Here is a 25,695-nt window from a genome sequence, read left to right as displayed (position 1 = left end):
TTAATTTTCTGTGTAAAACAAATAATGTCATTTTATCTAAGTATAACTCTGCAAGTTTTAGGAATTGATGTTCTTAAAGAAAAAATAGTATCTATCATAATGATAAACTAGGTACATATGCCTACTTATATTTCCCCTTCAAATTGGTAGAACAAAAATCCAGCATTCCTACTGAAATAACTTTTCTCCATTGATCTGCCCCTGAAACATTTTTTACATGGACTTTCCCAGTTTCAAACATCCATGAAGTTAATATAACAGTTAAAGTAGTTCACAAGTACTTTGGTGGTCCCAAGCAGTGGGTACACTCACCTTTGTCACATATTACATAGCTATTATTATCATCTTTATTTTACTAATAGAGGAAATAAGGTTTGGTGTGTGAATTTTCTGTGTCAACTTTACTGGGACACAGGATGCCCAGATATCTGGTTAAACATTTCTGGGTGTGTTTGTGAGGGTGTTTGCAGAAGAGATTAGCATCCGAATGGGTGAACTTAGCAAAGGAGATGGGCATCATCCAATCATTGAAGGCCCCAATAGAACAAAAAAGTGGAAGACTGTTGAATTTCCTCTCTGCCTAACTGGCTGAACCAGAACATTGATTTTCTCCTGTGCTCTGTGCCCCTGGTTCTCAGGCCTTCAGACTTGGACTGGAATCATCAGCTCTCTGGTTCTCAGACCTGCAAACTACGCTACCAGCTTTCCTGGGTCTCCAGCTTGCAGATGGCAGATTATGGGACTTCTTATCCTCTATAATTGCATGAGCCAATATATTATAATAGAATCGCTTTCTAGATCTATCTATCTATCTATTCATCCATCTAGCCTATTGGTTCTCTTTCTCTGGAGAACCTTGACTAATATAGTGTGTATATTTTGGATACCTTCAACCCTCATGTGGAAATAGTGAGCATGGGTGAAAAAAGCCTGTATGTGCATAGAATTCAGGCATCATTTTATTGTTTATTAATCTTAACCTGATGCTTAATACTTATTTCCGGTGAGCAAGATCTTGCTTATTTATTGCCAAAGGAGCTAAGAAATAATTAAGGTAAATACCCCTCAGTATTCCCATGGTATTTTCATCCCAGTGTATTTTTTCCATTAGAAGAACTACAAGGATAAGGAATTTCACAATAAATAACTATCAGAAAATAAATACACTGTGAACACAGCCAGTGAAAGTTCCTCTAAGCTACTAGTTCTGGGGAAATACGAAGTGTATGTCAGGCAGTTTGGTCTAATAGTGAGAGATTAAGTTAGAGAATGAGGTAGATCAAGACTTGAGTCTTGCCCCTCTCACTTATTAGTTATGTGGCATTTGGGCCATTTATTTATTTTCTCCTACCCTTACTTTCCTTTCCCAAGAAATGAGACTAAATGTTCCTAATATTTAGGATCTTTTTAAGGGTATTAAATATATCTTATTTATAATCCTTAAAAACCCATAGATTATTATTACAAGTATTATTACTAAATTAGATTTTGATTTACTTTGCATATCAGTCTTGTTTATTGCCAATACACAGTTTTAAGTTGTTTATTAATTTTTCTATGTTGCATCCCATATATTCCATACAGTTCAGTGACATTAAATAGCAGTATTAGAGGCTGAATGACAAAGCCAGTTTTATTTGATAATTAACAGATGCACCTCAAATCAACAGATCATCTTAAAGTGGTTGAATTTAAAGAAGTTGTTATTACCAAATTGCTATATTGAAATGAGCCTGAAACATGCTATTGTATTCATTTTAAATTTCTGTATATAAGGGACATTTCATGACAAACTTGACTTGTAACTAATAGCTACAGAAATGAAGCTCAATAAATCAAGCCCTGACTTTGTGCTTAACAAGCATTAGGATAAATGCCTTACATACTTTATCTCATTTAATTCTCAAGAAAAACTTTGTGAAATAGAAATAGCAAGATAAAATCTTGACGTATTTATCTTCATGCTTTCCTTGTTTCCAGAACTTCTATCCCCTTTAAACATTGTCTAGAGAGGAATTCAATTAAAAAGAAACTACTGTTGGTCATGTTTAAAAAAATCTAATTAGGCTCCTGAGAATCAAAGGACGTTGATAAATAAGAATGAAAATAAAACCTCAGAAAGAATATACTGATGATACTCCTTTTCCCATTCCCTTCCTCAACAGATAGAAAATGAGGTAGATGAACTAGAATAGTGAGGAAAAACAAGTATGGATACCAGTAGAGGCTCATTTCCTCTCCCTTTCAGAACCTGAGTAAAAATCTGTTTCAGCAGAAACAGATTGAGTTAGTTCAAGGAAACAATGACAGATTCCAGTTGCTGATCTCAGAGGCTCCACCTTTCAAACAAGGCCAGTTCCTCAACTAGGAACATTTATAATCTTGCAGATGTTCCTTGTCACCTGTCCCTACAAGTCTGTGCAGCATCAAAATAGTCCCACCCCAGGAGCCCTTTCCATGGTATGTCCATTACAAGGAAACCTCACCGATGCCTGCTGCTATGTTTGAAAATGAGAACTGGAGTGATGGTTAACACAAGGTTGCTTTTCTGATCGTACATATTTTCTTAATAAATTCTATTTTACATTTACTCAACATGACTATAAAGATTTCTGCCTGTGCCCCATTTGCTCAACAAGAGAGGGAAAGGAAAAGAGTTTAACTTTGGAGAATAGGAGGTTTTGGGAAGGGGATCTAAAGACCTGGTGGTGTTGCTAAGTGGAAAAGAAGGAATCAACTCTAAGAGCCCTCCAGGGAATGCTTGGAAGCCAATCATCTGCCTATATACCAACCTCTGCTCTTTGAGTCTGATTTGCTTTCCTCCTCATTTGCAGGCTAGGAACTTCTAGAGCCATCAGTGGATCATTTCTGTCAATGTTTCAGGACTCTGTTGTATTCAACATTGAGTTGTCCATCATATACACTCTGTGCCTCTTCCCGAACCAAGATTGAACTCCTTGATGTGCAGAGAAGCCATGATGGTGTGTGGGTTAAAGATTCCAGCATCCTTGCTTTGGTGGTGGTGCATAGTATGGAAATCTACCATCATTGCTTGTCATTTAGCTATTATAGTTATTCTTCTTTTAATCAACAAATACATTGAGGGTTGGGAAGGTTAAAATAACTTGCCTATGGGCTGTGTATAAGATTCATCAGAACTAAGATTTACATTTGTGGGATTTGGAAAAAAAATACTTAAAAGAAACATACATTCTTAAGAAAATACAAACAACAATTTGTAAAGACTGAGTGTTTTATAAATTAATGATAATAGTGAAGAAATGGTAAAACTAAAGCTTTAGAATGTAGTAAAGTAATCCATAATTTGCCCACAGGTTTCTATTGCATGATTGTGGATTAGATGGAAAATGATAGAAAGTTGTCTTTTACAGTGTGGATTTAACAGAGGCCTGCTTTATCTAACAGCTTCCTGGGCAGTCTGATAGGCCACTAGACTAATGCAGTGTATCATTAGTTAGCTAAAGCGGACAGCAAACATATAACGTTATATACATGCTTACATATTATATTCCAAGGTAGCATAATTTCACCAAAAATTTCCTGCTGTCAGTAAAGCTGAGGAAATAGGCCATAAAATACACTTGGATATATTATGGAAAGCTTATGATAATCAACATGACATTGAGCAATCATACTCAATTAATACTCTTTAATATGAACCTTTTTGAGAAGATTCACAAAGCCTATGAGTATCATTGACTGCTACTGGCAGGCCTAAAAAGAAGCCACAGATGAGAGGATAAAGATAATTTTTTTTAAAGAAGAAAGAAATGGAGAGATGTTACAGCAGCAGAGGATTAAAAAAAAAAAAAGGGTGAAAACTAACAAGATACTGGTACATTCATTGTGGATGGGAAGTTTTCCAAAGACCTTACTACCCCCCTGGATTCTAAGCCCATATGTCTGGCCTGTACTTCTGTTCTACAAGGCCTGGGGAGAAAAGTTGTACAGATTCTTCTTTGCACTGTATGTGAACACAGGAATAATCTTGTGGCAGTGCAGCTGTGTATATTAAGTATCTAAGAAAGCCAAGCCAGCTGTTTAAGGGTTTCATGTAAGTGTCTTCAAAACAATTAATTATTTTTGGCTATTGAGAATTGAAACCATTACATCAATTGTAGGGCAGTGTAGTAATTGAACAAATTCTTTTATTTTTCACTCTGTAACATTATTGTCTATAAAATTCAGAATGTTCTCCTAAAGGATGCTGTACATAGTTTGAACTAGCAGCCAATATATGATGCTGTTTTTCACAGAGCTAGAATGCACAGGTCTGAGAATCAAGATATAGGACCTAGAAAATTACCTGTAGAATTGTTGATTATTCTTCTTACAATTTTGGACTCTGTTAGCTTGGAGGTCGCTTTTAAAACTGGCATGAGTTGGTCATCCTATCCCTAGTTAAAGAGAGGAAAAAACTATTGATATGTTGGTACTCAGTCACTAAACAGTGAGCTCTGTTGAGAACAGAGATGATGAGATTTTAGGTTTGACTGATGAGCACCCAGAATTGCACCTGACACATAGTAGTTGCTCAATAAATATGTATTAAATGAATGAATCCTACTCTAAATATAACTTTGTTCTGTTCATAATTTAAATCATCCTCAGATGATCTAGAGGTAATATTTAGCTTACAGTTCTGAGGTGCTTATCTTGCTTTGCATCTGTTATGCAGTTTCACAGCCTAACTAATGTGCCACCACATCGTATCACAGTGTCACCCATATGATTGCCCACTCAACTCTGTTTGTGTTAATATCTGGGAGCTGGTTTAGAAGCTGAATCTGCCATATGACATGCATATGATGTGCATATGTTCAGTGCCTTATTTTATCATATCCTCTAAAAATATACATTGAGAAAATTCTTGCTGACTAAATATTAATATCAAGTAGTCTCCTTTGAAATAAATTAGTTACAGTGATAAACATGACAACAAAAATATACATAGAGAAAGCTGAAAACTATTTTTGTGAGATAGATTGAATAGTTGCTACATTTCAAGTTTACCTCCTTCCAGCAGCTGTCATCATGGAGGGGAAAATGAGAATTTCAATAAATCAATTCATCATTTAGTGCAATAAAAAATAATTTATTAAGTGGTAGCTTATTTTATATACTCAAATTATCAGATATTTTATTACTGGTAATGTTTTTAGAAGCAAACTCTAATTCTTAGTAAAAATTTCATTGTCATTCCAAATGATGTAAACACCTTGGACTTCCCCGGTGGTCCGATGGTTAAGACTCTGTGCTTCCAATGCAGGGGGCGCAGGTTCGATCCCTGGTCAGGGAATTAAGATCCCACATGCCGCACAGCCAAAAAATGAAAACCAAAAAAATACCCAAATGATGTAAACGCCTTAATTATTTTAAGATGCATGTATTAATCTATAGATTTTCTCTGAATTTTGAACAAAATATTTAAGGTTGTTTGGGGGCAATATTTAAAATTAAGATGTATTTTATTTTAAAACAGGGCTTATGGATGAAATACTTTTAGTATTTCCCTATAGCTGAGGCAATTTAGTGTTGTGTAAATAGATACTCTTATTATTTTTATGCATTTTAATAAATGTTTTAATTGTACTTGTGCCCTAAGAAAGTATCGTAGAGGATACTCTTGGAAGGAAAAAAAAAAACTAAATAAGAAATAAAATTACAGAAACATTTCTAGTAACATTATTATATTACAGAAATTTCCCATTAATATGCTTTTAATAGGCACTCGGTTTAAAGAACAATGGTAGTATGTTTGGTCTAGTAAGACAATTATTTCAGTAGAGGGGAACCAAATCCATACTACAGCAAATATAGGGAGTAAGGGTGATAAAGGAGAGATAACAGAAGCATAATGAAGCTGCAAAGTTGAATGGGGTCCACTTGTATGAGCAGATGAGGATGCTGACCCAGACCAGAGGGAACACAGAGGGACTGAACCAGATTATGAGTGGAGATGAGCGCAGGATTGCCTCAGGGCATCCATCCTCTCATTTTGTTATCTCAAATTGTCATTTGGTTCTTTTATATCCCATTTGCCTTCTACTTCACTCTATATCCTTCCTGCTAACTTTGATAATTTTCTGTGTGTACACTTAAGTTCATTAATTCATTCAACACAAATATACTGAGCATGTATGACACATCAGACATTAAGCCAGGTTCTAGAGGTACAAATACAGAAAAGAAATATCCTCTTCCTTCAGGAAATTATAATACAAAGGGGAATGAATGCATAAATAGATCATACTGTAATGTTAACATTGCCATAATGGTAAATGACTAATTAAAACAGAAGCTAATCCTTAGTGAGCACATACTATATGCTTTCTGCTATGCTACTTATGCACATTATTTCTTGTTTAACTTTCACAGGAATGAGGAAACTTATACTTTTATCATCCCTACTACACAGTTAAAAACAAAGACCTGGTGATAGAAAAAAACAAAACTGACCTCACCAAGGAACTGAAACAGTGTGATATTTATCAAGGTGTGGTTACACTCAATCATCATTTAAATTACCACAAGTTCTTAAAATTCAGATTCCCGTGCTCCAACACCAGACCTCCTGAATTCATCTCTCTGCGGAAGGGTCTAGGGAACTTGCCCCTTCTCACACAAATTTTCTTTGTTTAAATGAGACAGTGATTTTCAAGGCTAAAGTAGAAATTTTATTGGAAAATTTAAGCTGTCTCTTTAGCTATACGTGTGTGCGTGTTTGTGTGTGTGTGTAGAGAGAGATTTAAAACCACAGAAATAGATGATCATACATATTATTTAATAAACAATAGAGGGTTTCTTAGAATATACGGTTTTATTTATGCTTTTAAAATATAATTTAAAACTGCATATAAAGGAAAACAGAAATAGACTAAATTCATTTACACTTACCCAATTGATTTCATTATTTAACAACCCACATTACATTATATTTTGTGCCTGTTATTAGGTTATCATCTAAAATTTAGGTTTGGCATTTGTACCCTTCCCTGATAACAAACTTTTTAGTATATTCTTGATTCATATATTCCATTTTCAATTAAAATTTCCATCTTCCATTAAATATATTTTCCGTTAAAGGATGTATGGCAAATCTAATTGAATTCTCCATCAAGTTCTCATATCTTTTCATGTATGTGAGGATATATGCAGGCATTTCTTGCATCAAACTTTGTTTTCCCTAAAAGTTTTAAAGCAACTTATGAAGTTAAACAGGTCAAATAAATAAAATTTTGGTAACAAAAATGAGGTGAAGAAAACATCATATGGAGAATTAACTAGGAAGTAAGGTTCCTTCAGTCAAGCGTAATAAAGCAAAATTAAAAATGGGATATATTTGAGACTAAAGAGGAAAATAAATAACAATAAAAAAAGAGAAATGATGTCTCCACCCACTCTTCAAGTATTTATTAGGAACTACAGTAGTCACTTCAAAAATAAATATACATATATTATTCCATTTCAAATTGGAATGCAAACTAGATTTTGTGAGAAAACTGAGCAAGTAATTTACAATTTTTGTTACAATTTATGTTAAATTACAAATTTCCAAAAATAACTAAGAAAAGTTTGCAAACAAATAGTAGGTAAAGGAGGTATAATTTAACAGATAACTATCACAAAAAAATTTAAAGCCACTATAATCAAATCAAGACAGTGTTGACTTAAGATTAGCGGTACAGAAAAGAATTCAGCAACAGATTCCATGCTCTACAAATTTATTAAATGACATGGGTGGCATTTCAACTCAGCGGGATAAAAAGAGATTATATCATCAACAGTATTAGCACAACTGTCCAGGCATCTGGAAATAAAGCTCTGTAAAATATAACATTTTAAAAAAACTGCAAGAATGTATAGAAAAAATAAGAGATGTTTAAAACTTAAAATGGAAATTTAGAATCTATGTGGGAAAAGAGACACATATTTGATTACATCTTCTTTAGGAAGTCACACTAGCATTTACCATCTCAAGCACCAGTCTGAGCAATTTCCTGATATAACTTAATTCTTTTAGCAGCTATATGAGGTAGTTATTATCATTTCTGTTTTACAGATGAGGACATTAAGGTATAGATCACACAGCTAGGAACTTCTGTAGCAAAATAAATCAACAAAGTCTATAGACTAACAGTAGCTTTTGGGGAAATAGCTCACAAAACAAAGGACAGAGAGAGGGTTACTATCTGTGTAATACAGAGAGTTTGTACAAATTGTGAAACAAAAACGGTGAGGGGAAGCAAGTAGCATAATAGGACAGAAAGGACATAACTAGGTACTATATAGAATAACACATCCAAATGGTCAGCAAATATAAAGAGACACTCTCATGTACTGATAATTAGGGATTTTCCAGTTAAAGCGACCCTGAGATATCAATTATACCTATCCAAGCACTAAATGTAAATAAGACTCCTAACACCAGTTGCTTTTACTTGTTATTGTTTCAAAGATTTATTCCCCCAGAGTTGAATTTTCCAGAAGTCAGACATCATATTTATTTACCATTAATAAATTTCTACATAGAGATATAAATGGACAAAATATTTCAATAGCAAATCATTGGGTAAGCACATCTAGTGTATGTTTACATAGATTTGAGTACACGCCTGACAAATCAGTGTAGATAGTAACTCTACAACTCTTTATAGCTTCTATTCTTGGTGAGCATGTAACTCTGCTAGGGGTTACCCAGGCACTTTGTAGACACTTTTTCATTTAATCTTCCCTATAAACTTTTTAAACAGTAGGGACTGTTTTAGATCCTATTTTACCTATGAAAAATATGAAGTTGAGAAGGATTGGGAACTTGCCCCATGTGTCACACAGCTAAGTGGCAGTCTCAGGATTTGAACCCTCCTCCACCTGACTCCTGGATACCAAGTTATACTTTTTGCATGAAACAAACTTCCATAAGCGGAATATATTTCTTTTTTAAACACTGTACACCTATACAAATCTAGTTTTTTCTGTTACCAGTAAGGTTTTGGTCATATGTTTGCTGTCAAAAAATATTTGCCAATCCTGAATAAAAAGCATTATCCCTGTCTGAAATAGACATTTCTACAGTGTGTTGATGAATCTTAACTCTAAAGAGAGATTTCTCAAGGATGTCTATTATCTGACTATATGAAAATATATTTCTTCCAAATAGAAATCAGAGAATCAATAATAAAACTAGATTTCATGTCCTTAGGAAGATTTCAAGACTATATACAGAAAATAAACAGGATAAAATGACTATGGCAATTTCTATATTTAGTAAAACCAGAGTACATTTTTTTTTTTTTAAAAAGGTATGGCGTATTTTAAATTTTATTTATTTATTTATTTTTGGTTGTGTTGGGTCTTCGTTTCTGTGCGAGGGCTTTCTCCAGTTGCGGCGAGCGGGGGCCACTCTTCATCGCGGTGCGCGGGCCTCTCACTGTCGCGGCCTCTCTTGTTGCGGAGCACAGGCTCCAGACGCGCAGGCTCAGTAGTTGTGGCTCACGGGTCCAGTTGCTCCGTGGCATGTGGGATCCTCCCAGACCAGGGCTCGAACCCGTGTCCCCTGCATTGGCAGGCAGACTCCCAACCACTGCGCCACCAGGGAAGCCCCAGAGTACATTTTTAAGGTCCCTAGCACTGACAATTTTGAGATTAACTAGATAAAAGCCAGAAAGAATGTTTTAATTATGTAGTACATTTGGTTTACCAGAATAAAGTATCTTGGGTGATCACCACAGTTTTGAAAAACCTGAATTTCCAAGCAACTCAGAAGGGAACATTTTAATTTGGGCTGGATCATGGATGCAAATAAAAGTTTCCTTAGGTTAATGGAAAAAAATAACAGCAAAGGGAATGAAGTGTGACAGGGCAGGGGCGAACAGGAGAGCTGCGCTGGAAGCAGTCTATGCAGATAAAGAATGCCACAGTGGCGAAATAATCAACAAGCAATTATTTAAGAGGGACACGTTTACTAGTTGCTTTTAAGATGCAGATCCGACGCCCGAGTGCCCTGCCTGGTTCTGTGTTGCTGCTGCCTGGTAGCTCCCAGTCCCATCCTGTCCTGCTCACTCCTGGGGGTTTCCAGAGCCCAGACCCCACCAGGGCCTGCGTCTTCAGGACCCCTCTGCACTCCGCGTGTGTTGGCAAACACAGTTAATAAAGCAATGTTTTCTTTGAAAAAAATAAGTAAAAGTAAATAAAATGCAGATCAAGTAATAATTTCAAGATGTCTCCAATAAAAGTTAAACTCAATAAAATACATTTTAATTTTCAAAATCCAATGTTTAAAATAAATGCAAAAGTCACAGAGAAGAGCCCCAGGCTAAGTGTGAAAGTTACAGCTGTAGAAATGAATTTACATGAAAGAACCATCATGCCTCCTTTCGAAATGGCTTGCTACTAGAAAACACAGTGCAGCCCATATATTCATAAAGGAATTCAAGAATTCAAGCAGTAGGCACTGACAGCTGCAGTCATTTATTTTTCAAACTCCTGGTCATGTTATGGCATGCCTGCTAGATATGAAGTAGGATGGTAAAAGGAAAAAAAAAAAAAATTGATGAAAGAAACAGCCAGAAGGTCTTTAACACCATTTCACAAACCTACTGTTCAGATGTTCTTGAATTTTAAATCAGAATCATATCAATGGAAATTAATTTCATGTCATTAAATTCCCCAAATAAATATTCCCTTTGGTGTAGCCACATCACCTAATAAAACTCGTACAAAGAGAATTTTAAAGTTTTAATTAATTATAGAAAAGAAAGGACTATTAAAAAGAAAAGGACTCTAATTTCATGGTACATTTGCAGAAACACTCTAATGTTAAATCGTGCTAGCATAGGGCCCAGTTCTTTAATTCCACTTAAAAGTTATTAACTAAGACTCTACTATGTTTTAGGGTTACGGTGGATACCTAAGTTGAGTAAACTGTAGTCCAGACTCTCAGATTGCTTGTTTTTGCCTTCATTCTTTTAATTTGCTATAACAGGACATTATATCAAAGGAATTGGTTCCTCAGCTGAAGTCCTGATGGCCACACACTTCTTCACAGGAGAGCTTAAGGGTAGGCAGGTTAACCTGGGGAGTCCTGGACCACCATGTAAAATGGGCTTTTTATGTACGAACAGTCACAGCTCTATACCTCAGGAGAATATTTTAAAAATTCTGATATGTTATTTTTATTCTTCTTAGACTCATTTGGTACTAGATTCAGTTCTATTTTTTATTAATTTTTCATGACTCTTAAAAGCTCTGGAAACATTGACACAACATATACATAAACATATGTGGATATACATTCACACATATATGTATATACACATACACACATGTATAATTTTTAGACTTGTCTATATGTTTAAAGAGTTTCAATATTTGTAAGTTATTTTTCCTAGTATTTTGCTATCCTTAAATCCTGGATTTCAGTTAATCTTCACCTGTTCTGAAATTTCAAATGATATATTCAGCAGAGTATCTATGTGGTAGATATTCTAAGACCGTGCATATATAAGAATGATTTTTGTCTTCACTCATGAATAAGTGCTGGCTGAATATAGTGCGTTACAAATTTTAAAAGCTTATCTCTGCTTACTGTGTTTCCTATTATTTCTTCTCTTCATTGCTAAGTCATTTAAATACAAATGATCTATACCCCTTCTCCCTTTCCTTGTTGCCCCAAATCTGTTTTGTCTTTTACCCCTCCATGGAGCCTGCAATGTTGGTCATCACAAATGATCTTATTAGTAAATCCCCTTCCTTTTATTCAGGCATCATTATCCATATGTATCTATGGTTCTGATCTCCCATTCTGTATCTTCATCATTTTTCATTGTTGTGTCCCTTTGGATGATCCATTATGACCCCAAACTCAACTTTTGTAATGTAGATGTTCTTACCTCTCAAAACAAACATTTTCTTTATTAATAATAGAAGCGCTTTTCAGTCACCCATGATTAAAACCTGAATTATTCTGTTTTATCCCCACCATGCTAAATCCTAGACCAAAACTTGCCAATTCTTCAAAAAACATCTGTTGAAAGTATTCGTTCCTTCCTTTTCATTTCTTCCACTTAATAATGACATATAGTTTAGGTTCTAATCACATCAGGTACAGAGTTTGAAATAGTCCCTGAGCCTTTTGTTTTTTATCTCTAGTTTCTCTTTTCCTAATACTAATTCTTGTATGACTGATCTTCATAAAATATTCTCCAGAATAATTTATTTTGGAAAAAACATGCCATGGTTTCTCATTTCATATAAAATAATGCAACCAAAGATTCCTGAACTAGGAACACAAAACTCTCCAGAATCTGAATTTAATTTGCATTCCAAGTGAATCTTTCAATTCTTCCCTTTTTCCTGACAGGTCCAGTCTATTCTTGTCACTTCAAAATGTTTTGGACACACGATATATATATAATTTTTTACCATTTTTATTTTTAGTTTTTTAATTTTTTTAATTTTTTAATTTTTTAACATCTTTATTAGAGTATAATTGCTTTACAGTGGTGTGTCAGTTTCTGCTTTATAACAAAGCGAATCAGTTATACATATACATATGTCTCCATATCTCTTCCCTCTTGCATCTCCCTCCCTCCCACCCTCCCTATCCCACACCTCTAGGTGGTCACAAAGCACCGAGCTGATCTCCCTGTGGACACACTATATTTTAACCCATTTGTTTTCCAGATCTAGTGAAGTTCTGATTGTATTTGAAGTCTATTCACTTTTAAGGCATAATCTAATTCTGATATTGTTTGTTAAGCTTATCCTAACCATTTCATTCCTTGGTGAAATATGCATAATCTGGCATACTATTGCACTAGTGACTAATCCACTTATTTGGTCCTTAAAATGTTTTTTTGTGTTTGTGATTTTAGTGTCATACATGTATATGTATTAACACATTAGTCATATATACACTGCACATATTATATTGTTTATATATAATTTATATATAAAATAACTTCACATATCAGTTTAAGCTCCTTGAAGAAAGTACTGTATTTCAAATTTCTGCATAGCTCTCCTGTTCATTAGAATAGCGTTGCATACAGTTGATGTTCGATGTATTACTATTAATGAATAAATGCTTTAAAATGTATAAAAATGAAACTAGACCATTAGATGGTATAGTTGATAAAATTGAAAGAAAAATGATTTACTGAATGGCTCTTTAGATAATGCAAGAACATATAAGAAACAAAATTACCTTGAATTCATATCAATATAAATTCTAATCTTATAGAAAATAGTTCTATAGCAGAAAGCTTAGTTGTTGGTGTTCTATATTGACTAATTCTAGAGGGAGGAAAAGTTCCTGGCTTCCTTCATGTGTGTTTGAAAAAAAAAATTAAGGTGATTTTTTTCATGCATTGATTCTAGCTATAAAAAAACTGACTTAAATATGGTGCTGATGCTTCTTGTTGTCATTGTCAGCACAAGTCCTTAGAGTGACCTCTTTGATAATCTCAAAAAGACAATTGCCGTTATTGCTTGAACTCCTGTCTCCAGAGTAGTTTTGAAACTCTAATATACATACACATACCTATAATGTGCATTTAGTTCAAAAATTTAGAATTGGAAAGAACCACACAGCTCATGTAGCCCAATATATATAACACTGAGGGATATAAATACACTCCCTCAGTGGAGAATTGAATTCTATTTGCTTATTGGGTTATGTTTTAACAAAACTTTTTGAGGCTTGAGTGGATTTGCTGGAGTAAACATCTGTCAAATCATCAGTGAATAAAGAGAGTATGCATTTGAATTTCACTTTTCTAGGTGCGTCTGTGCACACTGATACCTATAGAAATAAGGTGATCCATATTTTTAAGACTTCTCACTTCATGGCATAAGGTATAATGTAGAGTACTCCCATTAATTATGTCCTATTAAAGCAAGATTCTCAAAAGAGTGTTGCATCTAGTTTTGCCCACTTTTGCCCCTACATGGAGGGCTTTTTTGTTTTTTCTTTGAATTTTATTTTATTTATTTTTTATACAGCAGGTTCTTATAAGTTATCTATTTTATACATATTAGTGTATATATATCAATCCCAATCTCCCAATTCATCCCACCACCACCCCCCGCATCCTGCTACTTTCCCCCCTTGGTGTCCATATGTTTGTTCTCTACATTCGTGTCTCTATTTCTCCCCTGCAAACCTGTTCATCTGTACCATTTTTCTAGGTTCTACATATATGCATTAATATACAATATTTGTTTTTCTCTTTCTGACTTACTTCACTCTGTATGACAGTCTCTAGATCCATCCACGTCTCTACAAATGACCCAATTTCGTTTCTTTTTATGGCTAAGCAATATTCCATTGTATATATGTACCACAACTTCTTTATCCATTCGTCTGTTGATGGGCATTTAGGTTGCTTCCATGACCTGGCTATTGTAAATAGTGCTGCAATGAACGCTGGGGTGCATGTGTCTTTTTGAATTATGGTTTTCTCTGGGTATATGCCCAGTAGTGGGATTGCTGGGTCATATGGTAGTTCTATTTTTAGTTTTTTAAGGAACCTCCCTACTGTTCTCCATAGTGGCTGTATCAATTTGCATTCCCACCAACAGTGCTAGAGGGTTCTGTTTTCTCCACACCCTCTCCAGCATTTGTTGTTTGTAGCTTTTCTGAGGAGGGCTTTTTAAATTAAGAATTGTAACTAAATTTTGTTAACAAGAACCAAATTTTATATATGAAACTACATATATACATAGCGGGAGAGATAAATAAACTTCTAATGCCTCCACACTAATGGACTTTTGAAATGTTTTAAAGAACTAGTCTTTATTCTAATCTAGTTCATACGTCTCTTTTGTTTCTGTGGGGACAAGTGCATACCATAGTATATTCTGGCATTCTCTCTCTCTTGCTCTTTCTTTGTTTCTTTCTGTCTCACGCATACGGCATATGCAAACACACATAAAATAACTTTGTTTTTTGCAGACAGTTCTTGTCTTTTGTTTATGCACTTGCTCAGTGTTCATTCTGAGTTCCGAAATTTTATCAATTTTTTGCACATAGTGCTTCCTTACTTCCTTACTTCTGGCTCTCTGCTTGGCTTAATATTACTGTAGGATGATTCTTCTCTATATTAGGAGAAGCCAAGAGTTTTGGCTTTCTCTCATCTTAGAGCTCTGTGTTATGGTCTATAGACTGCATTATGCATTCTCTAATCTGTCTTGAATCTTTGGTGAAGCAAGCTAACCTCCTGATTAAGTTCAAAGTTAAAAACTGATCTTCTCTTTTACTCCCATCTCACTGGCCGAATATTGTCTCTGTAGCTCGGCAGGATGTCATTAAGCGTCTTGTTTGGCTATAGCCTTATGCTGTTAGACATACAATTCAACCATTGCGTTCCTAATGTCATGAAGGCTACAGATGAGGACAATTGTTAAACAATAGTCCTTTAAACTCTCTAGGCTTTAAAGGCCTTTATAAAGACCTGGTTCTTTCAAGAGGGAGTTAGATTCTTATGGGTCTGAAAACATGATTTTTATAGCCATCAGGTTATGATCATAGGTTGAATATATAGATATAGTCAAACCAAATACAGACAAGCAGTCTGTGTTTCAGGACCCTCAATGAAAAGTCTAATGTGGGAAGAAGGGACAGAACAAGGTGTCAAAACGGTGCTATGTTGAAATGGTGAAAGCTCATCTGACAGGCTACTTTCATTGTACACAGGTGATAAAAGGCTTTGTTTGAATATGAATCAACTGATACTTGGCCTCTCTCAGTTACTGCTGACCAGCAGGGGAGTTTCTCCAAGATGTGGGTTTAGGCAGTAGCTCTATCCTCAGGTGGCCTCTGGTGGAGATACTAGTGATTGTATTTGTCAGTATGAAAAGACTGAGCCGTACATTTTTCAAATCTGAATCAGTTTGCTGTACACCTGAAACTAACACAACATTGTTAATCAACTATACTCCAATATAAAATTTTTAAAAAAAGATTAAAAAAAAAGATTGAGCCGTACATAGTGATGAGACTAAGAACCACGTATGCCATAACCCACAGCCAAGTGCACAGAAACCTTTGATGTTCCAGGCATCAGAGATATAAAGGTCAATGACATCAGGCCTTGGTCCCAGAGGACCTTGGAGTTTACTGGGGAAGAATGATATGGAATAGGAAAATTAAAAGCAAAGTGCTAAATGCTACCAACTAGATATGAGCAAAGTGCCAAAAGAAAACAGAAGATAAAACCACCGTCTTTGCCTGACTGTAATGAGGTTGTGAAATTATTTTCTGACTAGAGATGGGAAACCCAGTCACTTTATGCAAAATCAGCTATTTACAAGAAAGGTTGTTAGTGACTGCGCACAAAGCTTTCTGAGGGACTCTTCGTGAAACTTGTGCCCTGAGAGTGTTGGAAATACGTGCTGATGGATGATTCAGGTAGAAGCTACAAATAGGGTTCCTACTGTGTGAATTGAATAAACTGTGTCAAAACAGGTTGTGTAAGAAAAGGAGCCAGCTGAGGATATAGTCTTTGTAAAGTATTTTTATATATGATATCAGGTCTGTATTTCTCTATACCATCTATCTTTTATCAATTTTAATTTTAACTCACTTGCAGGTTAAAAGCCTGTAATTTTCACTTTGTTCTGGGGGACTCATTTCTTTATAAAATATGAGCTGCTTCTTAGCAACAATAGTCATGGGGAACCAAGAGAATGGATATTAAAACAGTGGAATTGGAGGTCAAGAAGAAGGGCATGTTGGAAAAGGAAAAAAAAAAAAGACTTTATCCTTTGCACTCTCTCAAGGGTAAAAATGAAGGTATTTCATTAATATGTACTTAGATAATTTTACATTCTTATAGTGCAAATTTAAATTTGGATTTAAAAAAAATTACCTACATCACAAGATTTTGCATCATCTAAAAGAATATTTTAATTGGTCCATCTGGCATCGAAATAATACTCTACTTATTATAAAGCAGGTGTTAGACACCTCTGAATATTCCATCCTTTATTAAAGCTTGAAGAAAGTAAAATTACATTTTCTATTTTGAAACTTAAAAATCTAAAGTTACTAGACATGAAAAACAAAACATATGTAATCATATGATTTTGCAGATTAGATAACTAATGACTGGCTCTTGAAATTTAATTCTTGACATACTTTTGTTTTAAATTTGAGACATGTAATAGATAAGAATTAGTATTTGGAGACTGTTTATATTCAAACTTTATTTACCCTAACTGAGAAAGTCAAGTATACTCTTTAGTATCATATAGTTCAGCAAGCACTTACTTTTGAAATGGGATTTCACCATAGATTTGACGGTGGTTTTAGGAACTTTTCCAAAGAAAAATAATTTATCATTTGATGCCTCAAAGCCAAAATGCACTAAATATGTGTAGCCTGTATTAATAAATAGGTGTTTTTTAAAGAGTATCTTGGATTCATTTAAGCTCAGATTCTGTCAGTAGTTTGCCAGGATTTTGAAAATAATTTAGTGATCATTTGGAGAGTCTATATACTATCCCTATGAAAATGAAAATTAAGTTTGTTTGAATCTTCCTTAAAATCTGTATGGAGAAGATCATAAAGATTGAGAAAGGTGATAGTACTGTTATTTGAGGTATACAACAGGTTAAACAGCAATACATAAAGAGTGTCTGTGAAGCACATCTAGGAAGATTGAAACCACTAGTGGAAAGCTCTAGAGTTGTTTTTGTCCAACTCTATTCAAAACATCTATTGATGTTTAGCTAAATAAACGGAAAAGAAATTAAACAAGGACCCAGTTCCTATGTTGAAGAACAGTGTAAGCACCCCAGCTCTACTTGTATGCATGAATTCTCTCTATGAATAGGCTCTGCAAATGACAACAAGCATCAAAATAAAGGAGACATTCAGCAAAATTTATGCAAGGAAATAGGCACATTCATTTACACTGAGATGGTATCTATTCTTTAGAATCTTATAACTCTAAAAAGGAACTGGAAGCTTACATCAGTGTATTTGGATGCCAGGAGAGAAATTTAAAAAATCAATGCCCTGAGAAATAAAATAAACCGTGTATCAAATTTGTATATAATATTAAAATGCCATTGTTAATTGAGATAGATGATAAAATTAAGATTCAAAATAATTTCAATAATCCTTCAAAATTTAAAAACATGATTATACATTCTAAATAATGACAGCAAAAATACAGAATTAGGAAAGAAGTGGTTCAAAAAGCTTTTATGAACAATATCTGGAAAGGTTTAGGTCAGTTTGATTAGTTCATAAGAATTAAACCAATATTTGTTGATAAGTAAAGCACTGTGCTAAGTGCCTTAAGAAATACAAAGAGGAGAATGCACTGATCATATCTTGAAGGGATATACCTATGTGTGAATGGATTATATGCAGGGATATTCATAAGTAAAATACATAGCACCTGTCTTGTAATTGATTGAATGAACTAAAGTTAAAAGAAAAATGAATAGAGGCACATGACAAAAGTAATTCTACTTTGGGAGAATTTTCCACAGAAAGTTAGCTCTGAGATGGAACTTAAAGGAAAAAAAAAAAGTATTTCAAAAACTATTCAAAAACTACGAAAGAATGCTCCAAACCAGCTCTGTCCAGAACTTTCTGTGATCATAGAAATGTTATATAGCTATACTGTCTGTTATGGTAGCCACCAGCTACATATGGCTATTGAGAACTTGATGTTTTTTAACTGAAATTTTAAATTTATGTAATTTTTATTAATTTAGATTTAACGGCTATCATATTGAACAATACAAGTTGTGGCAGAGAAACCCGCTTGAGTAGCAGCACTGAAGATTGAGAGCATATGGGGGCTTTGTTTGGAGGCAGCCACTTCCCTGGACTGACTGGAGTAAAGTCGGGAGATAAAAGTGAAAGGTAAGATTGAAAGAAAACATCCGGGTAAGATTTTGGATGATTTTGCCTATTAGACCATTACAGAAAAGGCACTGAAAATTTATGAGCAGGTTTGAGTCAAGTCCAGCTTCTAGGTTTTAGTAAGAAAACTGGTGACAGTGTGAGTCAGAACCAAAGAGATCAGAAAAGTGGTTACTGTGAAAGTTCAGGCAAGTGAAAGTAAGATATTAAGACAAAAGAAGAGAAAATTATAGGCAAAGGATAATTCAGAGATACATTTATCATACTGTATTAGTTTGGTTTCCCCAAATTAAGGAGGAAACATATGAGTAAAAATCACAAATGCAAGTGGCCATTTTAGAGAGTTGCTGGAGAAGGGGGAAGGTGATCAGGGAAAGGATGGCAGCCAATACTGAGTGTGTGACTAGGCCAGCTGCCTAAGTGGGTGACTGGAGTTTGTTCCCACAGGGAAACTCTGGGGAATGGTACAGAATGCATGCCTCAAAATTATTCCTACAAAAGAGCAAGGACACTAAGACATGTACATATACACAATTCCCATCAATCGCTGGTTGAGGGCTGTTTCCAGGGGATGTTAATTCCCCAGGACGTGTGGCCTGAAGTATGCTTGGATAGAATAGTCCTCCATAGTTTCAGGGAAAAAGCCCTCAGGAGAAGAGATGCAGATAATGGGATTTGGAAGCCCTCTGGAACATACTGAAATGGCTGCATTTAAACAGTTTAGTCAGGAATCTGACAGTGTCTCCTACACGTATGGAGTATCATGCTGGGTATGCCACACATCTTATAAAGTGATGTTGAAATATCTGTAGACATACTAACAGCTTTACTTCTTTTTTTTTTTTGACATCTTTATTGGAGTATAATTGCTTTACAGTGGTGTGTTAGTTTCTGCTTTATAACAAGGATAGCTAGTGGAAAACAGCTTTACTTCTTAAATATGAAGGTAGATAGTATTCAAGTAAAAAACCAAGAACAATAAAAAATACATTCATATTGGAAACCAAATATGTCTATAGAGTACTAATATATTAATTTAGTCAGAAGAATGTAGATTAGATTATAGACCATTCACAGTGGAAGCAAACTATGCTGTTTTTGGAGTTAGTGGTTGTCAGAAAGTTTTCAGTGGCTCTTTGATGTCCTGCCAAGGCTTCATAGTGTGCACCATTTTTGATGAATATGTGAAGCTTATTATTGCTGAAGTTGAGTATATATTCTGTTATATGACAATATCTGATGAGCTAAAACATAAGCGATGAGGCATAGAAGCCAGATACTTGAAAATGTGTTTATTAGAACGTATGATCCCTCTGCCCCATGAGCATAGGCTGTAAGTTGGTCAGTGAAATAAAGATTTTAACTTAAACTCTGTCACAGTGAAAGATAATCAAGCTTAATAAATAGGCAACTAGAGATGCTTTTATAGACACCAGGAGTTATTGTTGTACTGTAGTAAGGACAGTATTTTAGTTATTCCTGACATTTTTGTGTGGTTTTAATCCCTTTATTGCTTTAAGTTTGTCACCAGAACTATAATATACTAAAGTGCACTGATAAACAGACAAAAACAAAAACAGTTTGAGAAATACAGGCTACAGTGGGGAATGTGTGTGTGTGTTGTGCTGATATATCAAGTTGTAAATTTTTTTATGAATATGAAGAATTTAAAATATATTTTATTATTGTTGAGTATATGGTAAGTAAAGCAGAATTTTTAAAAAAATATTTGTTACTATTGATTTTTCCAACAGATACAGAAATGTTATTAAAGTATATTCATTACAAATTAGTTGTAGAATGATGGCCAGTAGCAGGCTTAGACTATCAAAAGTACACACTTAATAACTAGGACATACCTCTTGCAAGCAGTATATTTTCTAGTGACTCAAGTTATTTTGCTAAAAGTTAGATGATAAATGGGTGTTTTATTATAATTCATGAGTCATGATTCATAATTACTTATCAATACTGCTTTAACATATATGTTTCCAAGCTAAAATAATTGAGGCAATTCAGGGATAGAATTCTGCCCTTAGTCACCCCTTCTTCTCTGTGTTATATCAAGGACTAAGTAATATTTGGAAAAAAAATTATATGGCTCTGTGGCACTTTTTGTATCAACTCTTTGTGAAAGTGGATAGTCTTCTACTGATACTAGGTGTTTCATTTTTCTATATAAATTTCTTCACAATTCATTGACTGTTAACGCATGTTTCTGCCTTTAACATGGAACATTGAAAAAGTGCACTTCAAAAGATATCATCTCAAACTTACTGCATATCAATGACCACTAAAAGTTTAATCAGTTTAAGTACTATGTATGAGAGGTTGTTTCAAGGATGAGTACTTCTCCATGTTGTCTAAATGTCAGTCATTTGTTTACACATTCATATTTTTGCCATATCCAACTACCACTCATGCCTAATATACTTATTCAGAATGGCTCAGTTTATTTATATGAATGTATTTTAAAAGGGAATTTATGTCACCACTGAAAATGGATAATGGAATTAATTTACTAGATTAAAAAGTAACATAAAAATGAACACGATAAATATAAAACACTGTTACTTTATTTAAAATAAATGTAGGACTTCCCTGGTGGCAGAGTAGTTAAGAATCCACCTGCCAATGCAGGGGACACAGGTTCAAGCCCTGGTCCGGGAAGATCCCACATGCTGTGGAGCAACTAAGCCCGTGCGCCACAACTACTGAGCCTGTGCTCTAGAGCCCGCGAGCCACAACTATTGAGCCTGTGTGCCACAACTACTGAAGCCTGCACGCCTAGAGCCCACGCTCCGCAACAAGAGAAGCCACCGCAGTGAGAAGCCTGCGCACCGCAATGAAGAGTAGTCCCCGCTCACCGCAACTAGAGAAAGCCCCTTTGCAGCAACAAAGACCCAACACAGCCAAAAATAAGTAAATAAATAATAAAAATAAATAAATATAAAAATAAATTTCATAGAAATAAAAAATATATTTAAGCTATAAAATTAAGTACCTGAAAATATGTACCTCACTGGGAAGAATGCAGTTATTTATGATCAGTCAGTAGTAAGTGAGATATTCCATCTGATGTGCTTAGATTAAGAACAAAATATAATCTTTCAATATAGGCTATTTGTCTTTTTTGTTTGTTGTTAAGCAGTGTTGAGAATCATATGTGTATGTTGTTGAATAAGACAAAGAAATTAACTGCCTTCTCTAACGTTATTAGATGCTTAGAATTAATTCCTGAACAAACTTATACCCTTTTGATTTAAGAAGCCATCCAAAGTGATCTTCAGAATCTTTTTTCTACATGTGTCAGGTTATTAGGAAATGTCAGCAAAATAAGGGGAAAACGTAGCTCACCTATTCAGCACTACCACCTAGTTTGGAAATATACTAAGAAATTTTAGTATTACTTTTATCAAGTATTTCAGAAATCTCTTTTAATGTTCAAAATCTTTTTAGTGATTTTTTTTCTGGGGAATTATCCAAACAAGAAAATGATCCAAATTCTCAGAGTCAAATGAATTCCTAAAGCAGGTAGTTTTTCCTCCTTACATATTATTTTCATTTTCTTCAACGATTGATCTCCCAAATGACAGCTGCATGTATGGTTGTGCAGCATAGGACCTGTATTTCCAGGCCTTCTTTGTAGCTAGATTTTCTATTTGTTCTGCTCATTGGGATCTGTGTAGAAAAAAAGTAGTATTTAACTTCCAGGAAATCTACTTAAAGAGGGGAGAAATGTCCTTCTCCTATCTTTTTTCTCCTTCCTTCTGGCTGGAAGGCAGATGTGATAGTTTGAGCGAAACTAGCTATCTTGGACTATGAGATGGAAACCATGATTCAAAGATGGCAGATCATTAAGAAAAAAGAGTGTATATCTCTCTTATTTATAATCATGGAGTTCACACTCTAACAGTTTCTGCTTTCATTTATACGTGAGTAAAGAAAGCGTTTATTTTTAGTCAGTATTATTTTGGTGTTTTCTGTCACTAAAAGTAAGTCAAACTTAATCTTAAGAGGAACTCATTTTAAAATTATTTTCTACACATAGTTGTGTTCTTGGAATGTTGATATTAACTTGCCTTAAAAAGTAGAATTAGATTTTACAAATGACCAAATTATATCTGAAATATATGCTTATGTCAAGTACTATACCTTTTATGTGAGTGGTCATATAGATTCAAGATTTCATCTAAAAAATCATAAAGACCTTCTTACAACTTGAATAGGTATATCAGAACATTTTCCATGGAAAACCAAAGAACTTCAGTATGAAAAAAATATTTGTTCACTCTTCTTATATTTCTACAGCGCTAAGGAAAAAAGGCTGAAAATTCAGGAGACTTCCCTTTGTGTTACTGGAAATTTTTGCAGTTTTATTATGTACTGAGAAATTTCTATTAACTCTTCATGCAGAGTTTACATTGTGAGAGTTTCTTGCATATACAATAAGGAGTAGATTTTTGTAGATTCAGGTTCAAGATCTTAAATACATAGGACTGATCCTAACAGCGGTTTTACAATGAATACTGCTTGACCAATAAATCACTCCCAGGCTATTCTATTGTTTGTTATGATACTATCAATACAATAATTTACTGATATTCTGGGTATAACCAAGATGGAATATGGTGTCATTCAGGAAAAAAATAGTATTGAATGAGATAAAATAATATTCTTAGAGTTCCATGACCACAGGGACTTTCTCTCAGTCTTTCTCTTTAGGTTCCAGCATGCTAAAATTTTGCTCTGGCTCATTCTCTCTAATCAGATGCAGTAATAAAGCAACCTGTTCAGTGACTTAAAGCAAAGAGTTTAATTCTTTCTCACTCTACATGTCTATCACGTCATTTTCACTTGGAACCAAGGATAACAGTGTAACCTTTATCTGGGACACTTATGTTCTCTTGGCAGAGTAAAAGAGATCAATGGCAAACCACAAGCTGGTATTAAAACTTTACTCAGAAGTGACACACGTCACTTTCACACACATTTTATTTACCAAAGCAAAGTACGTGGACAGTCCTGAATTCAGTGACATAGGGAAATATAATTCTCCCTAAAAAACAGTATTGTGAATATGGAAGAACGTAGTAAAAAATCTAGCCTGTGATTTAATCATTCTGTTTAACAAGGGGAAGTTTCTAGTCATATCTTCTTAACAACATGATAACTGAAACTCTGGGTAAATACACTAATGATATTTGCTAGGATGGGAGTCATTAACTAGGGAAAGTTGTTAATGGGGTGCCCCTGGCTAAAGATGGCTTATAGTAAATAAAAACAGAATCTATGGATTTATGAGGTATGGCTTCTTGGAAAATATCACATGAGCTGGTGGTAAATTGGAGATAATTCATAAACAAAACGTTCTCTGATGTACATAATGTATGTACCTCACTTAGACATCTTATCTATTCTTGGCCAAGAGTGCATGTTCAATGTGGGAAGGAAAGAACTGGGAGCTGCTCAGCATGTCCCAGAACTCTCTGCTTTATCTGAGTCGCTTGATTATTTGTATCCTTGAAATTATTATAGAGCTTGATACTGGGTACAGTGTCTGACTCACTTGAGTTTGATTTCACAATTCAGTTCTTTGTGTTACTCAAGAAACCATATGGCCAAGCTTGTGAGAAGGGGAAGCAAATATTTTGAACAATAATGTAAGCTACCATGCTTATTATGTTTATTGATATATTTAGATTTATTATTGGTCTCTTATTCTGTGTTCTTTAAAATTCCTTTTCTTTTTGTTTTTTGTTGTTTTTTCTATTTGATGAATGATGATCTTCTTTGTTCCTGTTCACAGTCTTTATTAGTTTGGGATTTACATCATATTTCTAGTTTTTTAGTAATTCCACTTAAATTTTTAGTATGCTTCCTTGGCACGACAAAATATAAGTGTAATCAATTTCTTTCTTTATCTTAGACTATTTGAACTCTGGTATCTCCACTCTAGTTTTTGTTTTTTTACGTCAACATTTTTCAGGGGTTTTGTTTTATAACAACTCTCTCCCTCAAATTTAATCATAGGTAACCCTTATTTAATTTTACTAATTCAAGCTATTTTTCCTAAAACATATTCTTTAATTTTTTAGCAAAAAAAAATTCTGAGTAGTTAACTCATTCTTTGTATCACTGAAAATTATTATTAATTAATCCTTAATCTTAAGTGATAACTTTTATACTTGTAGAATGTTTAGGTTGGCTATTATTATTCCTCAGTCTTTTAAAAGTTATTCAATTGTCTTTGGACTCTATTCTTGCTAATATGATTCTGCTTTCAATTTGATTGTTGTTTCATTGCACATAATCTGTGTCTGTCTGTCTGTCTGTCTCTTTCTAGCTTTGAGTGTGATCCTTCAACATCAGTGGTCAGTATGCTCCTCTTTATTCCTGATAATTTTCCTTGCTCTGAAGTCTGCTTTGTCTGAGATGAATATAGCTACTCTGGCTTTTGTTTGTTTAGTGTTCGCATGGTGTATCTTTTTCCATCCCTTGGCTTTTAATCTATCTGTGTGTTTACATTTTAACTGGGTTTCTGGTGGATAGTCTTTCTTTTTTTAGTGTATTTAGACCATTGATGTTTAAAGTAATCATTGATATAGTTGGATTAATATCTGTCATACTTGTTACTGTTTTCTGTTTAGTTGCCTTTTGTTCCTTTTTTTTCCTATTTTTTTTTTTGTCTTCTCTGCATTTAATAAACATTTTTTACGATTCCATTTTATTTTCTCTCTTACGTTCAATTATCTTCTTTTTAAACTTGTTTTAATCATTGCCCTCAAGTT

Source organism: Balaenoptera physalus (genome assembly GCF_965194825.1).
Source record: "Balaenoptera physalus genome assembly, chromosome: 8".
NCBI classification, from domain to species: Eukaryota; Metazoa; Chordata; class Mammalia; order Artiodactyla; family Balaenopteridae; genus Balaenoptera; species Balaenoptera physalus.
This window is presented reverse-complemented; position numbering follows the sequence as displayed.